The sequence below is a fragment of the Suricata suricatta genome, chromosome 8 (genome assembly GCF_006229205.1).
Source record: "Suricata suricatta isolate VVHF042 chromosome 8, meerkat_22Aug2017_6uvM2_HiC, whole genome shotgun sequence".
Classification (NCBI taxonomy): Eukaryota; Metazoa; Chordata; class Mammalia; order Carnivora; family Herpestidae; genus Suricata; species Suricata suricatta.
The window spans coordinates 48,731,678-48,748,202 of record NC_043707.1 but is presented as its reverse complement, the minus strand read 5'-3'; the positions used below and the strand labels follow the sequence as shown (position 1 = coordinate 48,748,202).

Sequence of the window (16,525 nt, the reverse complement as noted above, 5' to 3'; positions counted from 1 at the left end):
ACTGTGGCTGCAGGGGCGACTCCTGCTTGATCACTGCTTGATACCAGAAAGCTCCCAGCTAAGCGAAGATCTGTTGTTTTTCTGCAGTCTGTAAGGGAGTATATCACTTGAAGCGAAAAATTGGAAACAACCTAAATGGCTAAGGGAAGAATGTGCCGATGATGGCTCTGTCCCTTCGAGTGATAACAGGCAACCAGTTTTTGTGTTTTTTTGAACAGCAAGCCATTTAATATAATCATGAAAATTATGTGGTGACTTGGAAAAATCCTTATACAGTGAAGTTAAGTGAAAATATGAATTCTCGTCTTTGCCATGAGTATAACATGAAAATTATCTGTACATCCCTTTAGCAGAAAGGGACACCAAAAGAGAAAAAAAAAATAGTGTGATAAGATTGTGGGTGCAATTTTCCCCTTTTTAGAATGTATTCTGATAACAATCCCTGCTGTTCGTGTGCTATTAAATACGAAAATAGTTTTAAAATCTTGCTTACTGCCCTAATCCTATACTTCCATCCCACCCTCAAAAAAAGAAAAAAAGAAAAAAAACCTGAACCACTGGAATTTGCTAGTCTGACTCCTTGGCTTATTTTGATATCAGCTTTTCAATCAATATGCCCGGAAAAGACATGACTATTTTAGGTTGAGAGCAGACCCCAGATGAACCGGGTTACCTCCTCCATTCTCCTCTCAGCAGGTGGTGACCGATGAAAGCCACTCCTCAAGGCCCAATCAGTCCCACCCTTGCAAAGCAGCTGGAAACACAGGAACCTTCCCGTACTTGGTGACTGAATTCCAGGATCACCCACAGCACGTTCATCCACGCGGGCAAGAGTGGGAGAACCCATTACTGTTCCACGCTGGCACAGAGCTGCCCGCTCGAAAGCTCTTGACACTTGGGATTTGATGCGTGAACAGGAGAAATAGGAAATCATCACGTAACAGTGACTCAGAATATTGGGAGCCACTTTAATACCATCTCTGCCACCAACCTCTGCATAAAGCAGAGGAAATCACTCGGCCACTCTTCAGATTCAGGGCACCCATTGTATCTGGCCTCTAAATACCGATGGGCAGAGAATGAATGACAACAATGGCACTGAGTGCTTTGCAAATATAGGAAGCAAGTCTGTTGGAAAGAACAGAGGATCTGGAGTCAGGAAGTTTGGGTTCAGGCCAAGGCTCTGCCATTCATTACCCTTCAGGCTAATAGGATTTTTTTAGTTTCCTCATCGATAAATTGAGAATACTCTCTACTCAACTGGATTGTTGTGAATATTAAGGGAGCTCAGGTATGAAAAACAGCTTTGTAAATTGTAAAGCATATGCGTTACTTTACCAGGGCTGCTAAAACGAGATGAGAGACTGGTTCACACAACAGAAATTTATTTTCTCATAATTCTGGAAGCTGGGAATCTGAGTTTGAGGTGTCAGATTAAGCACTGATTTCTTCTGAGGCCTCTCAGTTTATAGTTGGCCACCTTCTGTGTCTTCAAGTGGTCTTTCCACTGTGTCCTAAGCTCTTCTTCTTATAGGGACAACAGTCATATTTAGATTAGGGTCCACATTAATGACCTCATTTTAGACCTTATTTTCAAATAGTCATATTCTGAAGTCATGGGTTTAAGACTTCACCATATGAATTTTGGGTAGATTCAGCCCATCTCCGCACATATCTTTCTCTGGGCTTACTCAGCACCGCCCATGATGGGCATTTAGAACACAGTAAGAAACTGCCTTGCTGCCTGTTTTCCATTAGAGCATCAAGAGACAGACGAGACACCTGCCAGAAACTCTGAGCTTATTCCCTGTTGGCTGAAGGGCTGGAACCTTCTGAGGCTATTCTGCCTCCAATCTTGTTCAGCAAATAAGTGACCCAGCTTCCTTTCGTTTTGGAATGCTTTTGTGTAGCAAAGGAATTGTCAATAGTTAACAGCTATTAACTCAGGGGGAAACAGGTGTGGATGTTTGTGTCTGTTTACATGTGTGAGTGTCTTCTGGAACACGCTAGCCACATCCTATAAGGAGCTCATTAGCTGAAGGACCAACTACCAATGGGGAGGCCCAGTCACCTTTCCTCCAAATTCTTCCCAAAGTATTTACTTTAACTGCTTGTAAAGGGCCTCAGCAAACATCTATCAAGGACCTCTTTGGTGCCTGAGGCTGTGCTGGGGAGTGGAACAAATCCAACTCCTATTTAGTAAACAGACATTGCCTGACCCACAGGGAGGGCCTGAAGCCTGCAGCATCCCGAGCTGGGAATTCAGGCACTGCAAGCAAAGTGGGGAAGGGCCATGGTCAGTAAGGCAGGTGGTCTGGGCTTGCTGTTTTGTCTTGATTCTTTAGGGATGTGCATGTCCCCAGGTTACCTGCAAAGCCATCTCCCAGGAGGCGTGTGTGTGTCCAGAAACCCATCCCAACAATGCAATCACTCTGGGTCCTAATATTTCTAAGATGCAGTGGGGGTGGGAAGAGGGTTCAGTACTCTTCCTGGAAACCTGGATTCCAATTTAAGGCCAATAGATATGCCCTCTTTCCTAATACCTAGAATGCGTTCTAGCAGCGGATTGAGTTGCATCAACTCTCCACTACCTCAAATGGAACTCTCCTATTGATCGCTCTCCTCCCTACCCAGTCCTGGAAATAAAACCAGGCTTTCCCTTTGAGGAACCTATTCCACACAGTCAGGTGGTGCTGACCTCCCCTTCCTGTACCTGCCCTCAGCCAGGCCAATGAGAATAGCCCGCTCGTGTTTGACACGGTGATTGGTACAGAGTTAGGCTCGTGACTCAAGCACAGCCAATCAGAATCTGCTTCAGGTATTGTTACGGAAGGGGGGGCGCCCGCGAGCAGGGGACGGAAGCTTCCCTGTGGATCATTTTGGGGCGGCGTGTAGTCATCTCCCCCAGGACACAGAGTCACAGAGGAAGTCTCCTCTCTGGGATAAATGAAGTCAATGTGCAAGGAGAAACAGAGCTGAGAGAGGGAATGCTAAAGCAGACCTTAAAGACAATGTTTGTAGCCAATGTTTGTCCTATTCTGTTCTCTCTTTAGAGCTGGGCTTCTGTCACTTGCGAAGGGGAGACCCCTGTCTGGTGGGGCAGGGTTTGTACCAAGCCTCCTCAGAGACATCAGCCTTCCTCATGCTCAGCCCATCATGTTTCCCCTTGGCTGGAGCCCCGATTCATATAAAACTAACTATGGGCCAAGTACGGAGACCAAATTCACCCCAGGATTATCTCCCCAGTGACAATAACAGTTTACTTTTGGGTTTGGTTTGCGACTGGGGCTCGAGATCCACTGAGGAGAATGGCTTCTCCTCCAATTTTCACTTTCATTTAGGTTTCCAAAATGAGAGCCCGTTCTGACTCCAAGGCCTTAATGAAGCTTTTCTAACTCAATTTTCAGAGGTAATAAGCAGAGTCACCCTTGAACATTTGATCTGCAGGATCCTCTGTTTCCTTTTGCACAAGGTGCTTCAAGTACAATTCAATGCTGTCTTCTCCACTGTGTTAGCCAGACAGCTTGGGTTTCTCTCCCTGGTATGAGACGCATCACGAGGGTTTGGACCAGAGCCTGACTGTTATTCTTCCCTTAATGTTTTTGTTGGTGTTGTTGTCAAGCTGCCCTTCCTTAAGGGTTACTTCTTGTCCTTTCTTTGGGGCAGATAAAAAAAAAAAAGTGGCTGTGTATCTTTTGCCCTATCTGTATAAAAAGCCTTTTATTATTGATGAAGGTGTACTATTCCAGGAGACTCACCTGCTTCTGCAGGTCAAGAGCTGGCACCTTTCTCCAGGCTGTGTTCAGCCTCCAGTCCCACAGTGATGGGAATACAAAGGAGCCTTCGTTGAAAGTAGTCAGTACACAGGCCTTTACCCACGGGCAGCCTCTGGGATGCAGTGAGAAGAGGTTCACGTTCTGCTTTAGCAAGCCCAGAGGAGGAGCTCCAGCGAAAGGATTTAGACTAGTAACCTCTCCCTTCCACCGTTCTGTTTCTCTTAGGTTATAATTTATTGAGGATCTGTTAATGTGCCAGGCACTTTCAGTGCTTGGCATGTGTTATCTCAAAAAAACCCCAAAAGAATTGTATGGGGTGGGGAGGATTGTTCTTATTTTATAAATGAACGGACTCAGATGCTGAGGGAATACCTAAAAGAGATTAAAAGACTCTTGGGAAGTGGCTGGCTCAGTTGGTTAAGCGTCCGGCTCTTAGTTTCAGCTTGGGTCATGATCTCTCAGTTGGTGAGTTCGAGCCCTGTGTCGGGCTCTGTGCTGAGAGTGCGGATCCGGCTTGGGATTCTCTCTCTGCCCGTCCTGTGCTCTCATTCGCTCATGTGCTCTCTCTCTCTCAAAATAAATTTTAAAAGGAAAGGGTCTGGTGAAGCCAGAGGTGGCCCTGGGCTTCTGAGAGTTGGCAGGTTACCAGCACGTAGTTGGGAGCTGCTGGGTGGTCTGGAGACCCACAGAGCTAGAAGGGAGGGATCCAGGAGGTGGCCTGTGTGCACACCTCCCTGCTCCCCAGCTTTCCCTGGAGTGCCCGCTCACCCACAAAGCCAGATGCACTCCCCTGTGGGGTGGCAGCTGAGGGGCTATAGCACCTTCCTGAAACACCTGCTTAGTTAGTGTTAGATTTTGTAGTTTTTGTTGACTGAATTTGTTAATATAATTTTGTGCCTCTGTGTCTTATGAGATGTGGGCCTGAGGTAAAAAGCTATCAACTAGTCTATTGTAATAGTTATTTCCAGGCATTACATCACACAAAGCCAAATAATTGCCAAAATTCTTCATCGGAGCCCCTCGGGCCAGTAAACAGAGGTTACCCTCCTTTCCCGGTCCCATCCAGTGAGTTAAATTCCTGAATAGCTCTGAGTTATCAGCATAGCAGTAAAATGTCCAGCAGCTGGAGTGAGATACTGTTGCAGTTTTGACTCAGATCCTCAAGCAAAAGTCCTTAAAAATTTTTTTGTTTTAATTTACATCCAAGTGCAACAGTGATTTCAGGTGAGATTCCTTACTGCCCCTTACCCATTTAGCCCATCCCCCCTCCCACAACCCCTCCAGCAACCCTCTGTTCTCCATAATTAAGAGTCTCCTAAGTTTTATCCCCTTCCCTGTTTTTGTATTATTTTTACTTCCCTTCCCTTATGTTCATCTGTTCTGCGTTGTAAAGTCCTTATATGAATGAAGTCATATGGTATTTGTCTTTCTCTGACTAATTTCGCTTCGCATAATGCCCTGTAGTTCTATTCATGTGGTTGCAAATAGCAATATTTCATTCTTTTTGATTGCCGAGTACACTCCATTGTATATAAATACCACATCTTTATCCATTCATCTGTCGATGGACATATGGGCTCTTTCCATACTTTAACTATTGTCGATAGTGCTGCTATAAACATTGGGGTGCATGTGCCCCTTCAAAATAGCACACCTGTATCCCTTGGATAAATACCTAGTAGTGCAATTGCTGGGTCGTAGGGTAGTTCTATTTTTAATTTTTCGAGGACCCTCCATACTGTTTTCCAGAGCGGCTGCACCAGTTTGCATTCCTACCAGCAGTGCAAAAGAGATCCTCTTTCTCCACATACTCGCCAACATCTGTTTTTGCCTGAGTTGTACATGTTAGCCATTCTGACAGGTGTGAGGTGATATCTCATTGTGGTTTTGATTTGTATTTCCCTCATGATGAGTGACGCCCTTTTTTTCATGTGTCGGTTCGCCCTCTGGATGTCTTCTTTGGAGAAGTGTCTATTCATGTCTTTTGCCCATTTCTTCCCTGGATTATTTGTTTTTTGAGTGTTGAGTTTGATAAGTTCTTCATAGATTTTGGATACTAACACTTTATGTGTTATGTCATTTGCAAATATCTTCTCCCATTCCATTCATTGCCTTTTAGTTCTGCTGATTGTTTCCTTGGCTGTACAGAAGCTCTTTATTTTAATGAGGTCCCAATAGTTCATTTTAAGCAAAAGCCCTTTTTAATTGTTTTGCCAAATAGAGGGAAGACGGTATGTGGGGCCCAGGCATGGGAGGGCTAGGGAGCACCACTAATTCTAATTTTTCACCTTTGAGAGGCTTGTAGCCTTATAGAACCTATTGCCCATTCTTTCCACCTACAGAACTCCTATCAGAGACAGAAGCAGGAATGGGCAAAGAGAAATATTCAGGATGAGCCCGCAATCCTGAGCTGACCTGGGAGGTGTGCTGGAGGGTGTGGCCAGATGCTGGAGGGTGTGGCCAGTGCCCAGGCACAAGCATTTGCCAGGGTAAATATACTTTAGTCAGCGTAGGCATGATGACTTTTCCACATGGGAGGAGGACGCACAGCCTTTACATCCGTAAGGATTTGCTTTACCTGATTTAAACTTTCCAGTTACAGGGTGGCAAGAAGGTCAATGGCAGCCAGAGTGCAAAGCAGTGTGGCCTGGGTTCTTCGAAATCCTGCTTATAGAGCCACAGTGTTAGCCTTTCTTTTTGCTTTAGCCCATGGATGTGTCTTGGGAGTCACTTACGGCGCACACTTGGGCAGGGATTTGGGACACAAATCTACCCTGGGGTGTTTTCTCATCTGGAGAACCTGGCTGCTGTTTGTCCTCAGTCTTATTTCTCTCTTTCTTCTTTTGTTCTACTTTTAGTTCTCACCCAGACCTGCGGAAGATGCCAGACCGGCTAGGAAAAGTAGCCCCTTTGGGGCCGGTGTAGCCTGTGCTGGGCTGCATGACCCCCTCAGCGGGTGTTCTTGTGCAGTGAACGCTGTGCAGCGGAATGTGGTGGTCTGTTAAGGCTTTCTTTCCATTTTTTTCCATCTCAAGCTGCAGAAACCCTTTGCAGAGCAAGGAGAGGTGCAGAATGCATGCATGCATGCATGCATGCAGATAACACATCTCAGTTGGCCTCTGAGTTGAGGGGAGCAGGAGGTCCTGGAGTGAGAGTGTCCTGTACCCCTGGTGGGGTGTGGAGCAGTCATGGAAGAGGCTGCTTGAGAAGTATCGATGTGCTCAGCAGGGTGGTATTCCGGAGCGAGAGTAAGCCCGGGCCATGGCAGGAATTCAGCATGGATTTTGAGAGGCCTGGGTGTGGTGATTTGGGAATAGGGAGGTGATGTGATTGGAGGCTACCAATCTGGCCATGAACTGACCAGAGCCAGTGCCTTAGGAGAGGTAGGAGGGAGAGGACAGAAAGGAGAGAAGGGGAGGGGGATCATAACCAGGCATTTCCCAAGGTCTGGGGGATGTGTTTTGTCTGTGCCGACTTGATTACAACTCCTTCCTTCCTCTGTTGGGTAAGCCTTTACTGAGCTGCTTCGCGATACAGGGATCATGGCGGAGAACACGACGGTTCGCGTCTGTCTGATAGGTGGTGTCGTGCAGCCCGGAGTGGGCTAGGGAGTCCATAGGAGAAGTGAGGGAAGGCTCCATGCTCTTGTTTTAAGCACCTGCATGTAGAAGAGAGTTCTTTGCTGAGACATGGAACACAGGTGCTCCAAACCAAGATGGAAAATAGCAAAGAAGCCAGTCTGGTGGCCGTATGGATGGGAGTTGGAGGTTGGACACGTTACCTTGAGGTGGAACACCAAGAGGATGGCCAGTGGATAGAAACGCCATGAGAAGGTGCACTTTAATTCTTCTCCAAGAACTTTCTGCCTACTCTGTCCAGTGCTGCCTCCCCTGGCACCTGCAAGAGTGCCTAGCACACACGAGCTGCTTGAAGAATATTTGGACAATGGGTGTGTTACTCAGTAGTGGGGAGCCCCCAGCAAAGGCCTTGACTGTCGCCCCACTCCCATCTGCACCTCTGGCCAGAGCCAGCTTTCTAGCGCATTAATAAACTGCACCTGTCACAATGGAGGGACTCAATATTTATTTATAAATTATGCATAACTTATTATAAACATATGTTATATATAATTATATATGATATAATAAATAATATATAATTATATAATAAATTATATTATTAAATTAAATTATATAATTTATTATAAATGAATGATAAGCAGGTTGTAAATATATTACTAACATTAATATATACCAGATATTATATTCGTAATAAGTATCATATATAAATAGATGACATGCCAAAGATTTCCAGGGGAATCAGGAAACAATCATGACATTGCCTACCAGATAGTGGAAACAAAGGTCCCTTTACTCCTGCCTCCTCTTTCCTTTTCCCTGTGAGAACACTGGCATCTCCCGTGGACTTGGCTTCTCGTCGTTGGCCCTGAGCCTGGGTGTCCCAGGGAGCAGGACAGAAGCCCAGTGGCGCACCCAGGAGGTGGTCCTCCAGGTGTTTCTCCATCAGTTCATCCCGAGGATGGAGGCCCCCTGAAGCCCAGGCAGGGTCCGGGCCAGAAATACAGATCTGGGAGCTGGAGGAGTGAGGGAGGGGGCCGAGTGGGAGGGGGGGCTGAGGCGCACAGTCCGTGAACCTTAAGGACGGGGAGAAAGAGGAGTCTCCGGAGAAGAGGAGCGAGTGTGGCCAGCCTCTGGGGCCATGTGTTCTGCTCATCACTGCCGGCTTAGCTAGTGCCATAGTATCGGGAACAAAATAGGCAATAAATAGTTTCTGAATGAAAAAGTTCCTGCGATCCCCATCAAAATAGACCCCCTGCTTTAGTAAATCCAAAATAATTTCAGTTTCTAGAACATGTCATTTTTTTTTTAAATCTGTTTCATCCATCCATCCACACGCGCATTTATTCCCTCACCAGCCCGGGCCCAAAGCCACTCTCACATTTTTGTTAGGGCAGCACCACTCCGCCATAGCCAAGGTATGCAGACGTGTTTTCAAGTCCCCATGCGTCCTAATCAGAGTGAAAGTTCCTTGAGTGGGGACTGAGGCTTGGCCTCTGTCTTGCCCTAAGGTCCCTAGCCTGAGTCGAAGGTGATCCTGCTGAGACCTAGCAGGTCCAGGCCTGCATCAGCCCCTCAGACGTTCTCTCATCCTTATCCTCGGGTCCTGACACATTTGCAGACCACTTAGCAGCCAAATGGGCAGCTACAGAAGAGACACCACTGTCAAGAGGCAAAGATCAGGAACAAAGGACAAAGTAATGGCTCCATGCAAACCCTACAGGGGACTTCAAAGGATGCAAGAAGAGGCTTAGGAAAGACTGGTCAATGCCTATAGTACTGAGCCCAGGATTCCCATTTGGACACTGCCTTTTACTTTTACTATTGGCAACTGTCCACCAAATGCAATTTCAGGGGCTTCACAGAAAAGAAGTTCCTTCCCTCCCCGTCCCTGTCTCTTCTCTCAGATTTTGTAACCCATTGCCTCCAAAGGCTTCACAGTTAGAAATTCATTTCTTATATGTAAGACTTTTTGGCTCCTGGAAAATATGACTATTTCTGGGAGGGATACACTCGAGGCCTTATCTTCTGCTAGCGAGGGCAGCTTTACACGAAGAAAAGAAGAGGAAGCCACTGGCAGGATGGTGAGAGGAGAGAAGAGAAAAGAATGTGCTGGAAGGGACAGCAGCTCCAAGGAGCAAAGACAGCCAGGAATTTGGGCATTTCAGAAAAGCTAGTGTTCTGTCCATGATTCTGAGGGAGGCTGGCTGAGAGCCACCTCGTTCTCTGGGGGCTTTTTGGCATTTCCTTTGGCCTGTTGGCGAATTTACCATCCATAAAGCCTCCGATGTTTTGCCCGGTCAGCAAGGACTGGGTCCGGCAGTCCTAGGAGCCGGGGACAATCAGCTGGACCCAGATCAAAGGACCAAACACCTGTCACTCTGGGGATCTAGGTCAAGCTCAAAGCTGCCCTCATCCTAGGCCATCTGGCAGATAGGGGGGAAGTGCATAGGCTTGGAGTGGGATAAAGTGGAGTCAGACCTGGCCCTGCTCTTCACTCCTGTGTGACCTTGGACAAGTTTATTGCCATCTCTGAACCATAGCTTCCCCCCTTGTAAAGTGAGGATCCTCATACTGAGCCCAGAGGGAGGCTGAGAGAATGTAACCAGCCTAATGCAGGGACGCAGTATGTGCTCAAAGACAGCTGTCCCCTCCGCCTTCCCTCTTGGCTCCAACTTCTTGCATTTCATTAGTCAGATTTTCCTAGAACATTTCTGACTCCGAACGACTTAGTACTGAAAACCCTCCAGGAGGGGTAAAATGTGTAATGAGGAATTTCTAGGGACATAAAAGTTATATCGTTTTTGTAGGTTCATGTAACTATCCATCAGTTTTAGTGAGAAGCGGGCTTGCGTGACCAGGCAGATACCACCAGCTTTCTTCTGCCTCTCCAGATTGAATTTGATTAAGGGCAGAACAATGAGTCTGATTTTCCCCCTTGGATCTTAAAGAAGACAAACTAGCCAAAAGGAAATTCTGCTGAAAGTGTATTTAATACTTGCGCTCCTGAGCCCTAAGACAGAGCCTTCTGTGAGACCTTGAGAAGCCATGTCCGTTCTCACATCTGGATCCTAGCCTGATGTGGTCATAGCTGGGTCAGCAGCACGGGAACCCCAAAGGCCAGGCTGGCGCCAGGTCACCAGAGCCGCCGAGCAGCACGCGTAAAATTAGAGTGACCCTGGACCTTGATACCATCATGCTCAGGGACTCAGTGGCACAACTGTTGTGAGTGCCGTGGCTGACATTGACTCAGCTCAGGTCAACAAATCAGGCACTGAGAGCTCACTGGGTGCTGGGCAGTGTTAGACACGGAGGGCAAAGGCAGGACTCACATGGCTTCTACCCTCCTGAATCATTAAATGTGATCTAGATCAGGGGTTCTTATTTTTTTTTAAGGTTATTTATTTTGAGAGTGTGCATGTTCACGTGCTCAGGCACAAGTGCAGGGGAGAGGCAGAGAGAGGGAGAGAGGGAGAATCCCAAACAGCCTCCACGCTGTTAGCACGGAGCCCAACAAGGCTTCATCTCACAAACTCGTGATATCATGACCTGAGCCAAAATCAAGAGTTGGAGGCTTAACTGACTGAGTCCCGCAGGTGCCCCTAGATCAAGGATTTGTAACCTTTTTGGTACCTTTGGAAATCACACAAAATATGGACCTCTTCTCAGAATGATGTTTTCAAATGTATAAAGTGAAAGAAGATAACAAAGGGAACCAATTAGAGCAAAATATATGCGGTCTTGTGCACACATCGAGAAATGTGTTGTTGTAATGTGGGGAGGGAGATCATAATGGTGGTGGGTGTCTGGAGACTTTGTGGAGACGCTGAGGATGTCCAAGGACAGAGGTCGGAGGACGGCATTCCATGCAGTGGGAACAGCCTGAGCAAACACTCGGAAACAAGGGGATGCAGATATGTTCAGGAAACAATTAAGTGAAGCTGGGAAACACTGGGCACTTCGGACTGGGTCCTCTCTCTGTCTCTGAGAGTCCTGGCCAGCAGTGGACCTCATCTGCAGTGAATTAGCTGTCCTTCTCTCAGTCGGTCCACGGGCAACAGGAATGTGAGCCTTCAGCATCTGTCACTCATCAACGATCTGCTCAGGAAGTTCAGAAAAGCATATGGAGCTAAGGGAGGCAAGAAAGACCTGGGAGGAGGGTGTCTCCCAGCAGCTCCGTTTTGCCCCAGGACAGTCACGCTGGCAGCACTGATGTGCAGAGATAGAGGCCACTTACCGTTGGCAGCTGACAGCTTCCCCGGGTGAAGCTCATTCACCAACCAGCCACCATTACTCCATTGGAACAAGTTTCTGGAAGAACCGTCAGAAGGGAACCATCTAATTCATTGTTGCTTCCATGAGTGTATCAGTCCTGTGTTAGTTATCTTACATTCTCGGGGAGACCAGAGTCTATCCCCAGATTAGGCTTGTGCCTGAATTGGGGCCATCCCAGGAGCCACGTGAGCCCGAATGCCCACAGCCTGGGTGAGAGCACGGGCCTGCATGGGCTCATGGAGCTGCCTGGGGCAAAAGATGTCCTAAAGGCACAAGTCTAGTTTGGATCAGGCACAATGGCCTGATGAGCAGGAGAAGGTGATTGTGAGGTCTACCTTGGACACCAAGCTGATGGGCCGCAACAGGTTGTGTTTATGAAGCACTTAGGTGGCCTCAGGCACTGTGATAGGTGCTTTCCTTGCATTCTGCAGTTACGGCCACAATGGTGTCAGGCATGTGCAGGTGAAACTCCCTTTTCCAGGCAAGGAAACAGCTTAGAGAGCCTATGTCCGTGCTCAGGGGCACGCAGCTGGTAACTGGTGGAGCCAGCCTAGTGACTGGGCCTCTCTGCCGTCTTCCTGTGGACATTGAACATCAGTGCTGACAAGTACAACAGAAGGAACCAGAACACGAAATCTGAGCATCACGGAAGTCAGCAGCTGCTGGTGGTCAGATTCTGTGGTGAGGGAAGCCAGGACTCCAGTGGCCTTGGCTGAGACAAAGACACCCCCCTGCCCCCCAACCCCCACCACCTCCAAGCCTGGACGCACCCCACAGCCCGTCAAGCATAGGAGGGGGGTGTGGATCCTCAGAGCAGCTGGAAGAAAGCATCTGTAGTCCGCAGAACATTCCAGACCCCACCAAGGACTTCCAGGATCACATAGGGAACCTAGGTTATAGATGTTCTCTTATATAACAGAAGACGTATATGTTGGAGAAAGTTCATGGGCGTAGGGAAAAGGTCATGCATGGGTGCCTGAGTCACATGGGTGTGATTTCCAGCAAATCATTTAATTTCTCAGAGCCTGTTGTCTAACCTATAAAATGAAGATGATAATGCTGACTTCACCTCTTGGCTCTAAGGATTAAATGAGACGGCATGAATAAAGCAGTCCAATAGAGGGCTTGACAAACTGTAGGTGCTCAATAAATATACATTTTCCTCCCTTTTCTCCTTCAGAAGAATTTCTAGAGGTGGTGTAGATTTTTGCAGCTTTATGTAAATTTATGTGAAGTGACATTCAATGAAATCGCTCATCTGTATGATCGCTTTAATGCTACCTGCAGCTTCAGTAAAATTGAAACTTAAATCATCCTTTTTATTTAATGGTACAACTTAGATGGTTGAGAGGAGAAAAAGGAAAAAAAATGCTGCATTAAGAAGAAAAGATCTTAGCGCTAAAAATGACTGAGGGGTAAAAGAGCTTTTGTTCAATGGACTCTTGTCCTTACAAAAAGAAAGGCCAAATATTAATCCAAAGATTTAGATTCAAATCAGGTTTTGAAAGAACATCTAACTTCAGTCTGGGATCTGCCCTTTCATTTTAAAATTCTTTTGTCTTATGAGTTTTTCTTACTATTTCACATGTATCTTACTGTTTTTAGTTGGTCTTATTACATGCGAATATTGAAGGTTAATTGAATAATATTTTAAAGCAGAACCATTGGACAATTCTGGAAAAGTTATTGTGGGCTTTAGATTTAAGTGTTTCTTATAAAGATGCCCATCCACATGTTTTTAAGTACTTTTTTCCCAGGCGGATAATGAATTTGATGTATTAAAAATACTAATTTGTAAAAAAAAAAAATCAAAAGTATAGAGAACTACAAAGAAGAAAGGAAAAATTGTCCCAAGTCCTACTATTGTGATGACTAAATTTTATTGATTTATAAAAGCATTTTGTATATTGAGGATATTAACCTTATGTCGATTTAATTTTTATATTACAAAATCTAGCAGTACTTTCTAATCTGATTTTTTAATGTCATAAAGTTCTTTCCACCCCCAAATTTAAAAATACTTATTTATTTTGTACTATTTTTATGGTTTTGTTTTTTACATTAACTTCTAAAATGCTATTTCTGAATTTTACTTTAATAGAAAAAATGAGGTTTAGTATTGGGCTTACTTTTCCCAAATGGCTAGCCAGTGTTTTTCGTCACCACTTATTGAATAATCCATCTTTTCTCTATTGACTTGAAAAAAATGTTTATGTTAGAATGTACTTTATTTCCATTTGTACTTGCAACTATCTATGAGTTTTATGCTCTTGATCTGTCCATGATCAGCTCCATCTAATCTCATTGCTTTAATGACTGCGACCTTTCAAATATCCGGGTAAGTCAGTTTTGTGTAGTAGTGTTGAAAAAAAAAATAAAACCAATGCCTTCTATGAACAAAGTACTTTACAAAACATTATCTTTTAAAATGTTATATATATAGAAAAGAAGAACATGTAGGAAGGGACAGAAAGAGGAGGATGGAAAGGGAGGGAAGAAAAGGGAAGGGAGAAGAGAGAAGAAAAAGAACAGAGAAGAGGGAAAAAAGATACGTTTTTCTGTGATTAAAGCCACGAATGTTGAAAGGACTGCCTTTATCGATTGTGTACCAGAATTACCAACTGAAACTGGCTTAATGTAAAATCAAAACAAGGGAAGAAAGACAAATGTCCTTTGAGTTGCAACATATTATTGTGGAAAACTTGGCACAGTTACTCCCTGAAGAAAATTGTACCTTCTGAAAATAAAGGAGGTAAGTTCTATGCAAGAGAGGCAGAGGGAAAAGAAAAAAAGGGATTATACCACAAAAGAGAGTCATTTGGGAGGTCAGTCTCTTCCCAGGAGCCGCATGCCTGAGAATTTCTGGACCAATCCCAGGTTCAATTATTCCTTGGCCAGCCTTGAGGGTTTGGACAGAAAAGTCATTCTGCAGCCAACTGGCCGTGTAGAGCCTCACCGCACCACAGGGCACCCATGTAGACCTTCACCCCCAGCAGGCACCATGGAGACCCAAGCTTGCCTGACGTCCTGGAGCCAACTGTGTGTAGCCGGGAGCCCAGGGCTATGGGAACATGAGTGAAGACGTGCCCATAGTTCCGTGAGCATGGCCAAATGGAGCTGAGCCCCATGTTCGAATAATGTACTCAGCAAGCAGCCTCAGGGTCGGTCCCTGGACACTGGTTTATCTTCTAAAGTAATGAAGGGTGATCCTTCTTTTCTAATTTATTTCCTTGTAACTGAAAAATGTCAAAACTGGATGCATACCCCCTTCTCTGTGCAATGGAGACTTTGTGGTACAGGTTGGACACAGTTAAGCCTCTGGTTGGGGACCTGGTCCTGATTTTCTGGCAATTATTAAGGGGAAACTGTGCTTTGATGGGAAGAACTCTTTGATTTGGAATCAGAAGACCCAGCTTTGAGACTCAGCTCCACCATGGAAGAGCTGTGACAGTGGACAAGTCATGAATCATTTCTGTTTCCTTACCAGAGAAAAGGCGTGAGCGATCCTGTCCCAGGGTGCCTGCATGGCTTAGTAGGTTAAGCATCTGACTATTGATTTGGGCTCAGGTCATGGTCTCACAGTTGTGAGATAGAGCCCCGCATCTGGCTCCAAGCTGAGTGTGGAGCCTGCTTAGGATTCTCTTTCTCTCTCCCCCTCTCCCCCCGCTCTGTCTCTATGCCCCTCTACCAGTCACACAGGCGTGTGCACATGCTCTCTTTTTCTCTCAAAAAAAAATTTTTTTTAAAGAATCATTCCACCTGCTTCCCATGTCAGAGAACCATTCATTCAGCTAGTTTACACTGCGTGCCAGTTATGTGCCCGGCACGGTAGTAGACCCTGGGGGGTGCAGCCATTAAATGACACAGGTAGGGTCTCCGTCCTGATGGAGATGAGAGTGAAACAGGAAAGACCTCTTAAGTCAATGAACAGAGGTGAATGGGAGAGTAATGACTATGGAAAGTACATTCCACGGTGTACTAAGAAAGTGCTAGAAACTATAGAGCTTCATATAAACGTAAAGTGTGCTGGTGGTAAAAAAAAAAAAGAAAAATATACAGCAGACTGTTAATTAGCTAGGATCTATGGAGCGGGATAACAAAGGTCTCCCGCTTCCTAAGTTACACATTTATATATTGCTTAACCGTTTTATAACCAGCCTATATTTGCACTTATAAAAAATAGAGGCATTAAAAGTTAAATTGGGAAAAAATGGACAGTATTCAAATGTGCTCAAAAATATGGAAATATTGATTCTGGACTTGCGCTTTCATGCTTCAATTTACTTTTGTTTTGGTGAGTCAAGGAGAATAGCAGTGAGTTAATTATAACCAGTGGAGGGGATGGGAAGGATTGTATGGGCAAAAACATAAACCCAGTGGCCATTTTCCATGGAGAACTGGCATGAGCTCCAAGGGCTGGACATGGAGCCTTCCTCCTATTCATGAAGTGTCTTTTCTTCATGGGTAGCAAAGTTCTGCAAGGTCACCGTGAACAAGGTAGGACTGCTCACACCCCGAGTTCCCAGTCGGTGCACAGTCCGTGGTCAGCCTCTGTCAAAGGCATGGAGTTCACAAGCCACAGCTCTTTGTTTTAAAACGAGCGAGCCTGGGCTTACCCCTCCTCCGTTTTCTTTTTTCTGGCTCTGAATAGGTCTGTGCGTACATAGCAGATGGCTTTCTGACGAGGCTCAAATTCATCCCGTCTTTGGGGAAAAAAACTACAGCAAGAAGGACTGTTATTCCAATCTGATAAGGTTTTCTATTTTCAGCTAGAAAAATGAGTGTCTGTAAGTAGAAAAGAAAAAAAATAATAGGAAAGTGTAAGGAACAAAAGCAGTCAATACTTTACTTGGGAGATGGGTTTGGGGAGTTTTCAATTATGTAAATCCTCTGCCT

At 45.6% G+C, this 16,525-nt stretch overlaps 2 long non-coding RNA genes across 3 annotated transcripts; one reads left to right on the top strand and one right to left on the bottom strand.

Annotated features, from left to right (window-relative positions):
- The first annotated feature begins 2,916 nt into the window (after positions 1–2,916).
- On the top strand, positions 2,917–6,666 carry LOC115299569. The gene is made up of 3 exons (XR_003912244.1): positions 2,917–3,013; positions 4,984–5,000; positions 6,635–6,666. It is a non-coding gene; the product is annotated as an uncharacterized LOC115299569 (long non-coding RNA).
- A 606-nt stretch (positions 6,667–7,272) lies between these two features.
- LOC115299568 lies at positions 7,273–11,870 on the bottom strand. Of its 2 annotated transcripts, none has more exons than XR_003912243.1 (2): positions 11,592–11,870; positions 7,273–7,434 (listed from the first exon to the last, which is right to left on the bottom strand). It is a non-coding gene; the product is annotated as an uncharacterized LOC115299568 (long non-coding RNA). The 2 variants fall into 2 exon arrangements; XR_003912242.1 differs by lacking the exon at positions 7,273–7,434 and adding an exon at positions 11,074–11,452.
- Between the last annotated feature and the right edge of the window lie 4,655 nt (positions 11,871–16,525).